We start from the raw sequence: 19631 nt of genomic DNA, 5'->3' as shown, positions 1-19631 counted from the left end.
ATGTACCTATCACACAACTGTTCTGCTATCAAATAATATCAGCATGCAACGATTCTGTAAGAAAAAAAATCACATTCATAAGTAATCAAATTGACAACGAAAATGTCAGAATGTGAATATATACGTTCGCACTCTTTTAAGTAATTTTTTAGTATTAAAACAACAGAAATAAGTAAAATGGACCTGCTTTGATATGATACTACACTTAAAGTTTTATAAAATGACATTTTGTTCGCTATGGACTTTCCGTATATCGCTAAGTTATCGGAATTCCAATAGAAACTAAACTGTGCACCACTTATTGCGGAACCGTTTCTGTATTGTTATGAATCACAATGTATGTCTAAAAGCAACAAAGACCCATCGAAACAACATTTGATACAAAAGTGTAAAAACACTTTTAGATATTTGGATGATATTTTAGCTTTCAATAATGACGACTTCAGTATGTACACTTAAGAGATTGATTCTGTTGAACTTTTTTTGAATAAAGCTTATATTTACAATGAATACTACCCTTTCCTGGATCTTGATATCTATATCTATAACGGGAAGCTTAATACTAAAATGTACGATAAAGGAGATGATTTTTTATTTCCTACTGTTGATTATCCGTTTTCAGATGGTGACGTTCCCTTGGCACCATCGTATGGTGTTTTTATATCTAAACTTGTTCTATTCGTCGTGTATGTAACAACGTTTTTGATTTTATCGACAGAAATCTCTGTATAACTGAAAATTATAACACCAGGGTTTTCGATATCAAAAGCTTTTACTAAATTCTATCGTCGGTACAAGGACATTATTCGTAAATATAAATCAACGTGCAGAAATCTTATACGTTCAGTTATTTTACATCCCATCTTTTATGGTAATATTCTATACAAAGCGCAACAATGTCATCATTCACACCAAAAGCTAACCAAACCTTCAAACATATTTATTAAACAAGGGATATAGTTACGATACTGTTGTCAAGTCATTATAGATGGAATTTTTTTTAAATAAAATTAATTCACTCGTAGGGTCTTTGCATCAGAAATAAACACATTTATTCTAAAACTAGTTGTTGGCATGATACGGGTTATGTTCTTCTCGTATAATTTATGATGGAATGATACTTAACCCATAACGGGAGGGATAATGGTTGATTTTCATATGATGAAGATATAATCTTTCGATCAGTTTAATTGAAGTCTTGAGCTGGCATCTCAGTAACTGCTGGTAGTCCTCTGTTAATTTATGTTGATCAATTTCATTTTGCTTAGTTTCTGCTGTTACCTATTATAACATCGGACTCATACTTTTACCGTACGTATTGCTGTGTGTTTGTTTATACCACATTGGCTAGATGTATAGTGGGAGGGTTGAGATCACACAAAACATGTTTAACCCCGCCGAACTTTTGCTTCTGTCTCAAGTCAGGTATCCTCTACTCTTTGTTATTTTTGTTTGTGAGTTTTTTAAATTTTGGTTCATTTTTATGATTTGGAGTTTAGAGTGGCGTCCATTTAACTGAACTAGTATACATTATTATTGAGGGGCCAGCTGAAGCCCGCTACCGGGTGCGTGTTTTTCTCGCTGTGTTGAAGACCCATTGGTTCCCATTGGTTCCCTTGGGTATTTTTTGGTCTTTGATCGGGTTCTTGTCTCTTCGACACATTGCCCGTTTCCATTCTCAATTCTATTTTTTTCACAATTTAAATAATTATTAATGTTAAGCCACATTCCAGCAGCGCATGTAAATGACGTTATTCCAGGGGTTGAATTTTCATTGTGATTTTTTCTAATAGATCACTTCTGCTAGCAACTGTTGAACCAAGGGTACAAAAGAAGAAAATTATATCTTATCCCATTAACGGTTTTACGAGTATCGTTATTATTTGGTTTGGTAATAATTTAAGACAGATATGTCCTGCTAATCTAGGCAGCAGTCATGATCCCATTTGTTCAATTGTTTAAATTACCGAATTCGATTTATCATGGAATTTGTACTTGCCATGGTCAACATTACAGGGTAAACAGACACTGCTTTTTCATACCGAGCACCTGAATGTCTTCCTATTGTTTTGTTTTCCTATGAGGAGGATTGCAGTCGTTGGCTAAACCTTTAGTTTATTTTTAATATTTTTGTTGACTGATGTTTGGCTTTTCGTTGCCTTTTTTATTTGGTATTATATGTTTATCACCGACATGATTTTGTTATTGAACTTTTCTCTTTATCGTTTTCATTTTTATATACAGAAGTGTTACAAAAGCTCCCAAAAAATTGTTATGGTTGCAAAGAAATAAAATAACATATGATACACCCTTTTATGAGGTATTATTTGATACTGTCATTTACTGTACAGCAAACGTGTATTCAATCAATCATTTTATAATCCTGGTTACTGAATAGTTGAATAGTCTAAGTTATAATAAAGTAAAGACTTTTTAAATACTCCTGTCCTAAGTCTACAGCCTGTTGTTCAGTGGTTGTCGTTTGTTGGTGTGGTTCATAGATGTTTCTCGTTTCTCGTTTTTTATAGAAATTAGACCGTTGGTTTTCCTGTTTGAATTGTTTTACACTAGTCATTTTGGGGCCCTTTATCGGTTGCTGTTTGGTGTGAGCCATGCTAAGGCTTCGTGTTGAAGGCCGTACTTTGACCTATAATTGTTTACTTTTTATACATTGTGACTTGGATGGAGAGTTGTCTCATTGGCACTCATACCACATCTTCTAATTTTTATCAAATGGTCGTACTGCAATAAAAAATAAGTATTCAAACTTAAGGAAAAAGACTCTTCTGTGAATACTACGTGCAAATTTAATGACATACGCAGAGTGTGTTAATTTTACGAAGCCTTGAAAAAACTGTCAATTATTTGCGATTATCTACCGATGAATTTTGTGTCTGTCAATTGGTCACCAGATAACAGCTAAAATCACCTGAAAATGTTTAAGTAAAAAAATAAAATAAAATGAATAATGCAACCGTCAACGTTATCTTTTGCTATAAAGAACTGACGGATTGATAGAAACGGTAATACGCTTCTGACATATGCAGATGTTCCAACCATTGCAAATAAATGTACTATGAAATTAAATAGACGATGATATCTATCTTTGATTGTTTGGTTCGCAAATCGTACGATTCTATAAAACATATGTCGTCTTGTTTCGGTCTTATTTATCAGTATGGAAGGTATGCATTAGCATGATAAGTGTCTTAGACATACATCATGTAAAATTCTTAACAAATATAAGTTGCTTAAAAACACATATATGAGTAGGTTTTTTCTTAGAAAATATAGAAAAAATAAATACAATTCTTCTGTGCACCTGAGATGCAAGATTCAGTGCATCTTGTTTGTCTCTTAAGAACAAGTAGAAAAAGTATAACAAAAATACCGAACTCAAAGTCAAATTTAAAAAGGGGAAGTCCATAAAAACTGTTAAAATCAAACGATTAATCAACGGAACACGTGAAAAACAACTTCCATATCCCTGACTTGGTATTGGCATTTTCCGAAGAAAATGGTGGGTAGAATAGCTTGTTGGTATTTGTTATACAATTGACACATTGTACCTGTAGTTTCCTTGCAAATTTCTCTCTATACTTTGAGTAGATCAAACATATATATCAAGTATTTTCAGTTAACCTCACTTATCTGCAATTCTTGGAGTGAATTTTTAGAAAACAAAATTTGTGGAAGGACGTGTGAAATTCCTAATTCTTCAAGTTCAGACCGTAGCAGGACATCAGCCATTTTTAGTTGAAAAGGAGAGATCAGACTGAGACTTAAATAACGGGAATCTATATTTTTAGATATTTCTCTTTTTTTATCCATAGTAGAAAATTATGTCGTGAAAATGCATTTCTAGACAAAGTTTAATCGAATTGCTGACAGTATTTTGGTGTAAGCCCTTTAACTTATTGTATATTTTTTTTATTAAGATATAACAACTTTCACACGAGCTTTTTGAAACGGTAATTTTCTAATAATCAGTATGCGTATCATATGCACCAGACTGATCATGTAACATGTATTTATACTAATAGATTATCATGTTAAAGTAGGAAAAACGAGTTATTATGGTGTACTTTATAATTGGACGAGGGAATATCCATTACACTATTTTTACAACTGATGCATATAAAACCCAATATTCTGAAACTTTCCTGTTATTCATAGTAATATTCTTTCACATCCTGATCTGCATGTTCTACTCAGGTAAGACACAGACAATTGTCAATATTCAATGTAGAATAAGATTATGCATAACTTTGAATATGGCCAAAATATTTATTATAACATATAATACCGATTTACACCTAGATGAAATTGGATACCCTGCATCATCAAGCTATTCAAGACTATATGATCAAATCGCGGAAAGACACCCTCCTAAATAATTGAAAACCTACAATCATTCTGCATTGACAATAATATATTGGAGTAAATTTGAAACACACATTCGGGCTAACGCCTTCAAGGGGGTATCTAATACAAACAATTTATACGATTCATATAATGAAAGTAAAAGTAATGATGATAATGAAAGTAAGAGTAGTAATATGTTTCGACATTCGTTTGGATTATGTCAAATATAGTAAATATACATTAAATAGCCTCGTATGAAAAATAAAACTGTTTAAAAAAAATCTAAAACGACTTCCGTTGCTTTTAAATATAGAAAGATAATTTTAAATGTTCTATTTTTGTGGGGATTAAGTACATTGGAAATTCCCTGCTTACAATAAACTTTTGATGAACAAATACCGTGTATTTAAAAGGCGGAGGTATAGATTTCAGTTCGTTGAACTTATGGGACATGTGTCACCTGTCACAAGAAACACACAAAGAAACACAAGAAAGAGACAATTAACGTTTAATAAAAAATGAAAAACTCAGCTCAAATATTATTGACTGAAAAAAATTAAACAAACAAAAATAAAAACAACTCCCAACCATAAAAAAAAAAAGACTAAACAAAACATAATATGTTCAGAACTTTTCGGCAGAGAAACATAAATATAATATGTTTTCCTTATACTATTTTCAAAAACAAAGATGCTGATAACAACGTAAATCCTCTATCATTCGATTATTGATCTACTCAGTTCAATTATCTGATCAAAAGTATAAGACACGCAAAACAATAGCATATTTCGTCCTTGATACTTTCATCGGTCAACTTTTTTAATGTTAAATGCAAGTTAGTAACGGGTGGCATCTAATTAAAATGATAAAAACAATAACGTTATAGTGCAGTGTTTTAATTGTCTGAAAATATCTCCAAAACATACATATTTTCCTCAGTAGAAGCATGGTACATTGTAAATTCTAATGTGTGTTCAATAAGGACATGTGGTATAACTGCAAATGAGACAATTATCCATCAGAGTTTAAGTGAAGTGGAAGATAGCAATTATAGCTCACCGTACAGCATTAAACATGGAGAACAATCCATACCATGTAGTAAGCTGTAAAAGGCCCCGACATGAAAATGTGAAACAATTCGAACGAAAAAACTAACGGTCTAATTTATATCAATACAATTTCCGATAACGAATATCACGGAAATAAACCAGACTGCCACTACATTACATAAAGAATGTGACGTGGTATATATATTTGTGATCGCTCAACCCTCCCCTAACCTGGGGCAGTTGTGTATGCACAAGATAAGAACAAAATAAAAAATCAGTTGCAAATTGCTCATCTCAATAGATCGGTACAAAGAACAAAACAACTAACATTAACACAAAGCACCATTATAAAAGATTGGCGAAAGATACCAAAGGGACATTCAAACTCATAAGTCGAAAATAAACTGACAACGTCATGGCTAAAAAAGAAGAAGACAAACGGACAAACAATAGAACACCAGACACAACATAGAAAACTAAAGACTGAGCAATAGGAACCCAACCAAAAACTGGGGGTGATAAGAGTACCCGCTGTTAGTGAAATATAGTTCATAGCCAAAGACAACTAATTCATAAATCATGTTATCCCAAACTAAAGTATCAAACAGTACGCATTCAACGGATTTAGCGTAAAAACTTAACTAAACAGTCCGAGAAACGCCTAGCTTTGTTCAATGTCAAAATATAAGTGGTGGTAGGTTGTATGGTTATGAGTACTCTTAAACTGTACATATATAGTAATATATATTTAGTTATGTTTTCTTTTTTAAAAACAAAGTCAACATAAGAACTGACAAATTAATATTTATAGATTTTACTACTCTGTTAAATTGATAATCTTTACGAATAAGTTTACTCAAAGGATCAATGAGTAAACATAGATCGTATCTAAATTAACGGGCTCATGACTGTAAAAATTAGCAGGTAATTTCTCGTTCTCACGAATACTAAAGTTGCAGTCAAAGGTCTTAACCAAACCTTTGTGTCTATGAAACAATTTCTTTTATTTCCTTCTCAAATTGTATTGACGGAATCGTCCCACCACCAACTTAATCAGAGCGGTCTAAAGATTATATGTAAACTTAAGCATACACAGATGATTTGTACAGTAAAGAGATTCACGATCCAATTAGAAGATGAGATGTTTCAATATGCAAGTTTTTCCGTGGATCAGATTCTTACATGAAGAGAGTATGTTTCAGTCTATAAATATTCAAAAATACATAATAAGTGTAAACATTTTTTTTTAATAATTTGTTTTCCTTCATGAATTTACAGGTATTACCATCTATCTATTTTTAGGAACAATATTCAAGCAAGTGAAATAAATAAGTATAATAAGCATAATATGGTATAATAGTATGAAAACTATGGATTAGGTATGCTCATCAATTTTTTTCTTCATTAATATAATAATTGTAGTAATAAAAGTGCAAGAACATATATGTACATACATATGGTATAACGGTATACATATACATTCAAATATACATATACACATACAGTATAAACACACCGAGCAGCGGTATACTAATGTAGCCTTTATGTATAGGGATTTACACCATTAAATTTTAATCAGGCTTTTTAAGCCAGGGGTTTCAGTACAAGTTTTATTCTTCCACACTCACATTTTTTTGAAGAAATATGTTTTATTAAAATCAAGGTTTCTTTTATGTAATTTTGAAGTCCTTTTATATGAGGTTTTACATCTTGGATCTTAGATCTGTAAATGAAATACTTTGGCAGTAAAATAACTTTATTTTTTGATAACTTTCATAGAGACCAAAAATGGCAATATCCATATTAAGTGGAATTTCTACATGTACTATATCAAAAAATCCAAGAATTCAGGTAGTGCCAAATGTCGACTACAATATGACAACCCCAAAGTAAATGTTCTATAGATTCTTGCTCTTCCTTGCAAAATGTGCATAAATTACAGTTTACAGGTACATAAATTACATTTTACAGGAAAAGTATTTTATTAAGGATTTTGGAATGAATAGCTACAAATATATGTAAACAAAATATGCAAGTAATTCCAAAACTGGGATTAGGAAACAAAAGCAGTGCTCTTACATAAATTCGTCTCCCTGAGTTTATGAATTAAATCATAAAAATATTAAGGTAACAAAAAGCAGTTAATGAATACAATAATCTTAATAAAATTCATTTTTGTTGTTAATCATAAAAATTGCTAATGGGTGACACGAAATGTGTTTAGAAAAATGACAAAACGGGACAACATTTCTTTTGAAGGGAGGATTTAATGAGTTTTGATGTTGCCATTTGAGAAGGGACTTTCCGTTTAGAATTTTCCTTGGAGTTCGGTATTTTTGTTAATTTTACTTTTTAATAGAGTTATTAGAGTATGGATGTAATTCGGTTGCTACTCAATAATAAAGTTTTGCGCAGCTTTTATTATAAATTTGTTTTGATCTACTATTAGCTAGTCTATCGGAGCCACAAAGTAAAATGTTTGAGAAAATTCTGATAGGATTTCCTAGGTTATACATGTGTCTTTGGCGATGAATATTGAATCTTTTGCATTTCAATTAATAGCATTAGGTTATTACAGTTTCTCCACTAACACAATTTGTGTCAAATTTCTGTCATTGAGATGTTTATTGAGTCCGCTTTAGTTACAACATGTATTATTGAAAATCAATGCAGTGTATTTTCTATCAATCCTCGTCTTTTTATTAAGCAAAATCTGTCAATTTTGGCAAAACTTGCTCACAGTCATTAAGAATATTATTTTATGATATATCCTTCTGTGTCTCTAGTGATTATCTAATTTAAAACTGCATCCGTCACATGGAAGTCACACTATGATCACAACAGCCATTCATATTGTCAGTATCTTTTTTAGGCATTTTAATAGAAATTAAATGTATAATAACCTGATAGAGATGAACAATGAATAAATGTATGTTAATTACAAACAAGAGTTTGTATGAATGAAAGAGTGCAGCCGTTTTTTATTTTTCTATTTTATCGCTGTCCATGAAAACTATGTGGAGTTGTTTCTTGTTTTATTTTGTTCGTTTTATTGAAAATGTTAGTTGTGTACCAAAAGATGCCGAATAGAACAGGGAAAATGCAATGAAACAACATCTAAATATTCTAAAATTAATGATCTTTTGACATTCTTTTAGGGAGGTAGATATTATCTTACTTTTCATGCATAATAAATTCAGCATACATTATACTTTTGTTTCCGTTACCGCCAAAATATCTTGAATAGATTTATGAACAAACTATTGTCCAGTGGTTGTCGATGTGAATTCATTTGTTGAATTCAGTTGTTGTCCATTCGTTTGATGTGTTTTGTCATTTGATTTTGCCATGTGATTAGGGACTTTCCGATTGAATTTTCCTCGGAGTTCAGTATTTTTGTGATTTTACTTTTTCCTCCATTACTCGTGATTTCTCTTGTTTACAGCTGTTAGTAGTAACTAGATCGAACGGTCATTTTTTGTTTATTTTAAAAGTTATCAGAAATCTCAAAAAATTAGCATAGTTATTGATAACAATTTTGTTTTCGTAAAATACACCTTAATTTCCAGTTCTATGGTTGGATATAGAACATCTATGCGGTATTTTGTTCATTTTTGCATCGAGAAAATATATATTACTCAAATGTTCATTCAGTTTACATTTTCATTTTTTCACATTTCAACTGATCTAGGTAAGACCAATCATAAACTCACATAGACAAGTCATGATAATACATTATTTCAATACTTCTATATGCATTTGTCAGCATTTTTCAAATAAATGATACATAGCTTACATGTAATGAAGTTTAAAAATTTAAATTTGAATCTCCATAAAATGGATGTCAAACCTTTTATTGTGTTTATGTAAATTATTACTTTGTTTTTCTAGCTAGTTACCATGTAATGGAAACATTCAGCCTAAAATAGACTTTCATGAAAATGAGTAATGGAGCACAATCATGTTTTAAAAGACAGAAAAGCAGACTGGCCCTTGGGATATCAGTTCTTCTAAACGTTGCACTAATAATTACAATCATCGGTATTTCAGCTAAGAATACATCTGATTGTTACAAAAGAAACAATCAAAATATTCCTCTCGTGGTAAGCAATATTTAAAAAGGATGATGTTTTCTGAACTGTTTCCATTTTCAGAGATTGAATAATAACATTAAACTGTATCAATTATATTGCATCAGATGCGCATTTCGACAATTAATGTCTCTTCAGTGATGTTAGGACCAAACTATATGAAAGTTTAAAACCTGATATAAAAATTGAATAACTGATTAAACCAAAGAAACCATAAATACAGCCAAACCGCTATACACGAGGGAGATACAGTCCTTAATCTAAAATGATTTCGTAATTTTATAACAGCAAATTTAAATAGAACAATATCTGTATTGTATATCACGCTTTATCATAAAATTCATAGAAAGAAGACAACTTGATACCCTTAACTTTGTTTCAAACTTTAATTCAAATTCCTAAACAATATTTGAAGGAACAAAATATTTCAGATCTTTTCAACATAAAAAAGATAATACTTAATTAATTTCGTACATCCGAACCACTTTTCTGGATTAACCTTCACCAGAAACTTTTAAAAGCACACATTTGAAAACCAAGGATGTATGAATATGTAGATATGTAAAAAAAATATATTATATGACCAAACAGAACCTAAAAATAATCGCTAAATTCATATAAGGTAAACCTAGCCTCAGAAAGTTAGAACCTTATATATTTTACCTGTTTCACATGTGTAGGAGCAGGATTTCATTACCCTTCCGGAGCGCCTGAGATCACCCCAGTTTTTGGTGGAATTCGTGTTGCTCAACCTTTAGTTTTCTATGTTGTGTTTTGTGTACTGTTGATTGTCTGTTGTTTTTTTTTCTACCCTTAGCGTTTTCAGTTTTCGACTTATGAGTTTGAGTTTCCCTTTGGTATCTTTCGTCTCTCTTTTAATGTGTTAGTATTTTTTTAATTTAATTGTAGAACAGATTTATAAGTTCCGTAGAAGCATTTTCAGAGAAAGGTTGTTGTCATTAACCTTACCAGTCAATAATTGATCTACATGACTTAAATATCTCAACGAAACGATTATATACAATGCAAAGATGCACAAAGTTAATAATTTCTATTCAGTGCACTTGCTTGACTTCCACTCTTGCAGTGAGGTAAAATATTTAACTTCTTGATAAACTGAAACAAAGTAGTGCAAACTGCAATTTGGTAAACCATTTTAGGAAATCGGTTTTGCGGAAAAACAAAGCAATTGCATTTGATCTTAACCATGTTAACAAACTTTGGGAATATATGATTGCTTTTGAAGCCTGAATTTGTAAACTTTGCTTGAAGACTCATATTGCGTAGACTCGATTGTCTGAAATTATAGTACATTTTGTTTAATAAACTTTGACTTCGAGTCTGCGTTTTGGACAGTTTCGTCGCTAGATCTGGTACTATAAAATTAACCTTGTCGATTTAAATTCATTTTTGAAGTATATGTTATTAAAACCATTGCATTCAAACTTATGCAATCAACAATAACAAACACAATCTAACTGATAGAGTTTAAACAAAGCTTTGAACAGTGTTCTAGAGCTTCCTTACAGTTTTTCATTTGATAATTTTTCGGAGAGTTATGAATTAAAATATATTTTTGCTATTGTCATTTTATAATCTTTCATGAGTTTTCACAGCAACTGGCTCAATGCCTTTACTAGTTGACTACTCGATCCCGAGGGTATCAAATATGAAGTAGTCAGAACTTTTTGAGTGATTTGGCATTCGAACTATTTAAAACCACGGATGTGTCTTATGTATACCGAATGCGCGTCAAATCATAAGCCTAGTATCTTGGATCAGTTTTTATACTCATTTTGTTACATTGAAAGTATGTTTTTACAAAGAAGAAAGGAAGGGTATGCTCAAAGCTTCTTTATAGTAATTAAAATATAAAAAACACAGAAAAAGTAATATGTGTTTGTCTTAGAAATTATTTAAAAAATAGTATCTTATATTAGATGTAGACAGTAGAAGGATGGAGTATAATAGGTCAGTGGTAGTTTTAAATAAAACATGCAAATGTTAAAAAAAGAAATAAACATACAATTGTTAAAAACAAAATTATAACATACACATGATAAGTACGTTTCATTTTATTACAGATTCGAAATGTAGATAACGAGACGTTGGCCGGTTTGGAAATGACAAATCACAGTACAATATACTATAATACAAGGGAGAAAAATTTCTCTATATGTCTTCCTATAAACGACTATAGACATGTGATGTCCAAGAGATGCAACACGTACAAGGTATCATAAATGTATTAATTTTAATCAAATTAGTGTATAATATGGATGCAACTGAAATTACAAGTAAAGTCTAATTACTTTTTTGACAATAATATTTTGCAAACCATAAAATTCTTTCCCTGACCCATTAAATTGAAGGAGATAGCATTTGGATTTTTTCGTATACACATTTACTTTTCTCATTTATGTCACTCAGTATAAAAATGACGCAAGTATAGCACAACTGCATTAACAACCTGTGTAGACTAAAATTCTAGTTGATAATCCATTAGACTCAAATTTATGAGCAATATTAATCAGAAACATCATTTCCTGTCCTGTCCTGCTAGCAGCCATGGTTGGTATTGGCATGATTCAAATGAGTTAGCGTATAAGATTTATCAAATCAATAATTGTCCCCTTTGGTCTTAAATGTTCACCGTTTCAATTAGGTGTTGGCTTGTTGCATAACTGAAGAGAGTTAATTATCGAAATGCGTATCTGGTGTCGTCACATTGGTACCTTTAATGCTACTACTTCTACTGGGTTGTTGATACCTCCGCTGGTGGTATGAGTTTCAAAGATTATCAACAGCCAAGTAGACAGAACTTCAGGACTGGCATGAAAATGCGGATATTCTTGTATTAAAATTTGCTGTTATAAAATTTTGGTATTCATTTTAAATTTAGGCATATATCTCCAACATACATAGTTCCAATTGTTTGTCCGGGTTTGGCTTTACTTTCGGTACTTATATGCTCTCCGAAAGTTTATACTAGTTTTGGAATTTCAAAGTTACGGCCTCGAGCATCACTGGAGAGACATTGTCAAAATGCACACATGGTACATGTACATTAAAATCAGTATTGCTGATTTTATTAATGCAATAAGTAATTGTGTTTAGCTAAGGTTGTACCTACCCTAACCAAGGTTAAATTAAACAGTTATGCTGTTCTATTGGAGTACTTCCGGTGATAGTGTTTTTCTGTGTTTTTTTTTAATTTCATTTTTTCTAATGTTTTCCAAAATTTTAATAAGCCGAGTACCAAATCCGGCATATAATATAGTGATGTCGGGTTGGCAGATATTTGGCGGATATATTTTTTTCCCTTTTTGTCAAAATGTCTACATATATATTGGAGTTGTTATTAATAAGTTGTTTAAAATCCATTTAACATGTTTATTTAAAGATATCAAAATATTAAAATAAGGAGATGTGGTATGATTGCCAATGAGACAACTATCCACCAGGTTTAAAATGAAGTGGTAGGCAATTATAGGCAAAGAAGTTTGTAGTTTAAAAAAAAATTTAGTTTGTGCAACCCAGTTATGTGAATCTTTGATCGCTTTTCCTCAAGCTACATACGGTTATATAGAACTGGTTATGAACAATGCATATATAATGATATTTTTGTTCGAGCATATTGTTTTTTTTTAATTGTTTAACATTTCTTACCGATATAACATGTTACTTTTATTATTCTTCCCTTAGTTTATTTATTTTGTATTTACATTGTGTCATATGTCAAATTTATTTGTTCAGTGTATGTTCAATGGTGTTAATATGTCCTTTGATTGAGTTAAGCTATTTCAGTTGATATTTTATAGTGTGTCTTTCTATGTTGTGATAATACACTATTGTTTCAGAAAAAGGGTGAAGGTTTGGTACCATTAAAACGTTTAAACCCGCTGCATTTGTTTGCACCTGTCCTAAGTCAGGAATCTGATGTTCAGTAGTTGTCGTTTGTTGATGTGGTTCATAAGTGTTTCTTGTTTCTCGTTTTTTATATAGATTAGACCGTTGGTTTTCCCGTTTGAATGGTTTAACACTAGTAATTTTTTGGGGCCCTTTATAGCTTACTGTTCGGTGTGAGCCAAAGCTCCGTGTTGAAGACCGTACTGTGACCTATAATAGTTTACTTTTATAAATTTTGACTTGGATGGAGAGTTGTCTCATTGGCACTCATACCACATCTTCTTATATCTATAATATGATTTTACATTAAGCGATATCAAAACATTTTTCGAACATTCAGTGATCAATTTAAAATTTTAACTGTACAATGCTACGTAATACCGTTATGTATTTGCCAATGGTGTAACATAAATAATAGTAAACAAGAATTACTTTGAAGCAATGAGATAATTGGTATTGCTATAGAAAATAGAAACCGAAATATTGTAAGGTTAACTTATTGAAATACTGCAAAAAACTGTAATGATATCATAATAATTAAATTTACAGATTCAGATTCAGATTCAATATTTTATTAAAGTCTCACCACTTGTATAACATTATACATTCCAATATACAAATAAAACATTGCGTATAACATAAAATATTGGAAAACATATATAAAACATATAGTATATTAAAACTAACAGTAAAATATCATTAACTTAAATACTAAAACATATACAAGCGCCATTCTATTAAGAATTATGAGAGACTATTAAATGATTAATTATATACAATATTTAACATAATTTTAAAACTATATATATCTAAGATTTAAAATACATCATCATCCATATACAAATAAGAAATTTGTTCTTCTACATAAAATATTAAAGCAGGTTTTAGCAACTTCCTGACATAGTTCTTCATTTCTGAATAAAAATATAAACTTTTCGTCATTAGACAAGTTATAAAATTGATCATTATGTTTTACTGCTTCACTATACAATATATTTCGAAGGTCTGCATATAAAGGACATAAAGTAAATACATGTTTTTCATTTTCAATTTCATTTTTACACATAAAACAAGATCTTTCATTTATTGGTTTATTCTCATATCGTCCTGTTTCTATTTTAAGTGGAGCAACGCCACATCTAAATTTTGCATAAGCACTTTTAAATTTAATAGACATATTTTGTTTTAAATATAATTCTGTACAATATTGTGATTTATATAGCTTATAAGTACGAAGCTTGTTACCATTACCCTGTGACAAAATTTTCGTTTGCCATTCTGCAATATATTTATTAAATAAAACGTTTTCTAGTTGTAGAACAATATTCTTATGCAGCACACTATCAATACTAGTATACAAATCAACATTACAATCTTTAAGTTTTTTCATGACTCTATTACACCAGTTTTTCTTATTATTTACAGCATTGTTATGTGACCATTTGAAAACTTTATAATTTATTCTGTCATTGGTCATGACACTACATCTTGCCAAGTGCCTAAAGACACATGTCCATTGATTTACACTAGGTGGTCTCCAGCCCATGTCCCCATAAATAGCATCATTTGGCGTAACTTTACCTGCCAACACCCGTAAAAAACCTGATAGCTCTGTTCTGACATCGTTTATGCAAGAAAATGAACGAGTGCCCCAAATGGATGTACCATAGCTTATGACTGACCAGACCAGAGTATCAAATAATGTTGTAAAGGTACTGAGCTTGAAACCACCATGTGCTTTACTTTTAACAATCAATAAACTTAGAGCTCGACTTGCAGACCTTGCTACAGCTTTATCCATCTCATTATAATCGAGATATTCTGTCAACAGTAGACCCAGATATTGGTAACAAGATACTATTTGTACTGTATTATTATTTAACAAAAAAGATTTAGATGTTTGTTGAACCGAAGGGTTTACAAGTATTTTCGAAATAGCGGTTTGATTGTAATTCAATAATTTTTATTCAGCTTCCACCAAAAGATCCATAGCTAAAATGATGATTTCACCATATACTGATATTGTATTTGTCAATTCTATATCAAGATATTAAACATGTGTTTTTATACGCCCGTTTACGGGACGTATTATGGTATACCGTTGTCCGTCTGTCCGCCCGTTCGACTGTCCGTTGTCAACATGTCGGGCATTAACTCAAAAACTCTTTAACCAATTTGCATAAAACTTTAGTGAATTGTTTATATCTATTGACGTGAGCTCCCTTTCGTTTTTGATAAATTTTAGATTTTATGTTTCAGAGTTATGGGGTTTTATTCATTAAAAAAAGGGGGATTTTCAAGTTTTCGGACAATAACTCCAGAATGCTTTCACCAACTTGCAAGAAATTTTGGTTAATTGTTTATATCTTTTAACATGAGCTCCCTTTGGATTTTTATAAATTTTAGATATTACGTTTCCGAGTTACGGGGTTTTATTCATAAAAAAAGGGGGATTTTCCAGTTTTCGGACAATAACTCAAAAATGCTTTCAGCAGTTCTCATGAAACTTTGATGAATTGTTGATATCTATTGACTATATGATGTAAGCTACATTTAGAATTTTATAGATTTTAGATTTTACATTTCCGAGTTATCGGGTTTTATTCATTAAAAAAGGGGGGATTTTCCAGTTTTCGGACAATTACTCAAAAATGGTTCAGCAATTCTTATGAAACTTTGGTGAATTGTTTTTATCTATTGATGTAAGCTCCCTTTAAAATTTTATAAATCTTATTTGTTTATAGTCTGACAACAGATTTACTAAGTATTGCGCAACAGCACAGTGTATTGCACACCAGCAAGAAATTTTTAATTGAATATAAATTCAATTCATATAACCAATTTCAAGTTCTTTGACTACATTTATTCAGAAACCTATAATATGTCAAATATTTAATTACAATCCAAATTCAGACCTGTATCAAGCTTGAATATTGTGTTCATTTTTGCCCCAACTGTTCATGGTTGTATCCAGCTGCGCTCAGCGAAGCAGTTTATTACAAGTATTGATACTGTCTCTTTCTTTTAATTTCATATCAATATGAAGAACTTATTTAGTAATCTCAAGGTTTTTTTAAATCCTTTGCTAAACAATGTGCATTTCTGTTATCTTTTGTTGAATATATTTTTTTAAGCTTTTGTTAATTTTGCAATCCACTTTAATCCTGTAATGATGTAATATTATTTTTCCGTAATGTTTAACACCGATAAATTGTTATATCGTGACAATGCATAGACAATCCATTTTACTTGTATTCTAAAAATATTATTTACCTGTATATTAAACAGTACAAATTGGAATTTGGTAGGATCCAGCATCACCCTCCTAGTACACATTAGAATTCCCACATCTACTAGTAGAAATTAGATTTCGGATTTATACTATTTAAAAGCCAGTACAAATCAAAATTACAATATGTACTGCTAGAAATTTAGGGATATCCAGATATGTACTAGGAGGATCCTTGGATCATGGTTCAGGATATCAACATAAACTATAATTAGTATGATTTTGGATTGTACTTGATTTATGTTTTACTTATTATTTTTACTGATGTACTTCACAAAAAAAAGTACGAATTTCCTTAAGTTGAGCTATATAGTCCATTGTTACTACATTTACTAATCAAAAGTGGGCAGAACAAAATAAGCATGATAAAGACTTTTATGACTTGTGGCTGAAGACAGATAACGGGTAAAATTTTAACAAAATAAAGGTACACAAAATTATCCTGTTTTTGAACCACTCACAGAGTCAAAGAAACAATTTTAGATATTCCCTCAAAATCAAAGTGTCATTTCACCGGTTTCAGTCAGCTCTTCATTTCACCGGTTTCAGGCAGCTCTTCTGGTTTCAGTCAGCTCTTCATTTCACCGGTTTCAGTCAGCTCTTCATTTCACCGGTTTCAGTCAGCTCCTCATTTCACCGGTTTCAGTCAGCTCTTCATTTCACCGGTTTCAGTCAGCTCTTCATTTCACCGGTTTCAGTCAGCTCCTCATTTCACCAGTTTCAGTCAGCTCTTCATTTCACCGGTTTCAGTCAGCTCTTCATTTCACCGGTTTCAGTCAGCTCCTCATTTCACCGGTTTCAGTCAGCTCTTCATTTCACCGGTTTCAGTCAGCTCTTCATTTCACCGGTTTCAGTCAGCTCTTCATTTCACCGGTTTCAGTCAAACACCTGTTTCTTAAATTCGATTCTTTGTTAATATTATGTGAAATAGCAAAAAAAATGATATGCAATGTCCTTTTATACTAAAACTTTTACACGATAAAAGCTCTCACATAGTGTCATTTTTTGACAAAACGATTAAAAGAGGCACCACTGATATATTACGAATACGCTGATTAACTAAATTTTGGTTAAATCCATTCGCTAAAACTATTAATTTTAAAATTGACCGAAGCTTTTGCAGTAGTACTAGAAGGAGGAATGGTCTTGAAATATCAGTCAACACAATGCTCACGGATTTAAAATTTTAAGACCCTACGCAATGCATTTTTCAAGGAAAGAATTGTTCATCTTATAAAAGTTTATTACGCTTGTGTTTTGACCCGAAGAAGTCTTTCTTCTTCAATTTCTTAAAAAAATCTTAATAAGTTCTGAATATGCATTTAATTTTTTTATTTACAGTTTCAAGTTTATAAAAAAAGAATGTATTTGCTATTTTTTTTAACCGCCTCGGTGGTATCGTGGTAGCGTGTTTGCCTATAGTGCGGGAGGTCGTGGGTTCGAAGCCAAATACTGTAAAATTAGTATTTGCTGCATCTCTGCTAAGCACGCGACAGTAAAGAGTAAGAACAAAGAATGGTCCTCTCGGAGACAGAATTATGTGTCCGGGTAGGGGACGTGTCTCATGTGGTCTGTTACCTTGTGACCTAGCGGGTTGAAAATCCAGCTCAGCGTGTCATTCTAGTACACAACATGGCTCAATTCATATTGCACTGATATGTTCTCGTCCTGAATATGCATTTGATTTTCCACAAGACTTTAATCAGCCATCTATCCATCCATCAAATTGTTCTTTAGTTTAAATGCAAAAGCAAAATTTTGAAAATGAATATTCTAAACTGAAAGAACTGAAAATAAATAACATTGCCCAAAAGGAGCATAAGAATGAATATTTTACCCAACAAAAGGCAGGATATAAATTGCTCAAAGTGACCTGGTAAGAAAGAAAAAAATCGTCCCCCCCCCCTTTCGATGAAAATGAAAGAACAAACTAACAATTGTATGATCTGCTGTACTGACTGAAAATGGCAGTATAGTTCTCTTTATTTACTAAGTTAAAACGCAGCTTGGAATGCACCCTTAGGTCTTGTATTGTTTACTATTTTTCTATCTTTTTTTTTTGTTTGGAATATTACCATTGATTTAAGTTTTTTGCAATATTGTGATTTTATTTAGTGTTGAATGAAATCATCATTATATTTTATTTATGACATAATTCTGTAATACCGATGTCACAAAACCGATTGAAAAGTTTGTCTGTTTTGCTGCATTAACTTATTACCCGTACATCTCATACAAAGTTGTTCACAGAGTTATTTTTGTTGTGTTTGAAGACGGAAACATTTGTTTTTATACGACCGCAAAAATTAAAAATTTTTTGGTCGTATATTGGTATGACGTTGGCGTCGTCGTCGTCGTCGTCGTCGTCTGGCGTCGTCCGGCGTCGTCCGAAGACACATTGGTTTTCGCACTCTAACTTTAGTTTAAGTGAATGGATCTCCATGAAATTTTACCATAAGGTTCAATACCACGAAAGGAAGGTTGGGATTGATTTTGGGGGTTATGGTACCAACAGTTAAGGAATTAGGGGCCAAAAAGGGGCCAAAAATAAGCATTTTTGTAACTTCCAGACAATAACTTGTGTGTAAGTGTATGGATCTCTCTGACATTGTACCACAAGGTTCCATATCACAAAGAGAAGGCTGTAATTGATTTTGGGGGTAATTGCCTCAAAATTTTAGGAATTAGGGGCCAAAAAAGGGGCAAAAAACAAGCATTTTTCTAGTTTCATGACAATAACTTGTGTGTAAGTGTTTGGATATTTCTGAAATTGTACTACAAGGTTCCATATCACAGAGGGAAAGCTGGAATTGAGTTTGGGGGTAATTGCCCGAAACGTTTAGGAATTGGGGGCCAAAAAGGGGCCAAAAATAAGCATTTTTCTAGTTTCCAGACAATAACTTGTGTTCAAGTGTATGGATCTCTCTG

At 31.6% G+C, this 19631-nt stretch overlaps 1 long non-coding RNA gene across 1 annotated transcript; it reads left to right on the top strand.

The window, feature by feature from the left end:
* The first annotated feature begins 4183 nt into the window (after positions 1-4183).
* LOC127725512 (uncharacterized) lies at positions 4184-18150 on the top strand. The gene is made up of 4 exons (XR_007993017.1): positions 4184-4215; positions 9306-9517; positions 11590-11739; positions 15386-18150. It is a non-coding gene; the product is annotated as an uncharacterized LOC127725512 (long non-coding RNA).
* Positions 18151-19631: the final 1481 nt, after the last annotated feature.

Source organism: Mytilus californianus, unplaced genomic scaffold (genome assembly GCF_021869535.1).
Source record: "Mytilus californianus isolate M0D057914Y unplaced genomic scaffold, xbMytCali1.0.p SCAF_15, whole genome shotgun sequence".
Taxonomy (NCBI): Eukaryota; Metazoa; Mollusca; class Bivalvia; order Mytilida; family Mytilidae; genus Mytilus; species Mytilus californianus.
This window is presented reverse-complemented; position numbering and strand designations above follow the sequence as displayed.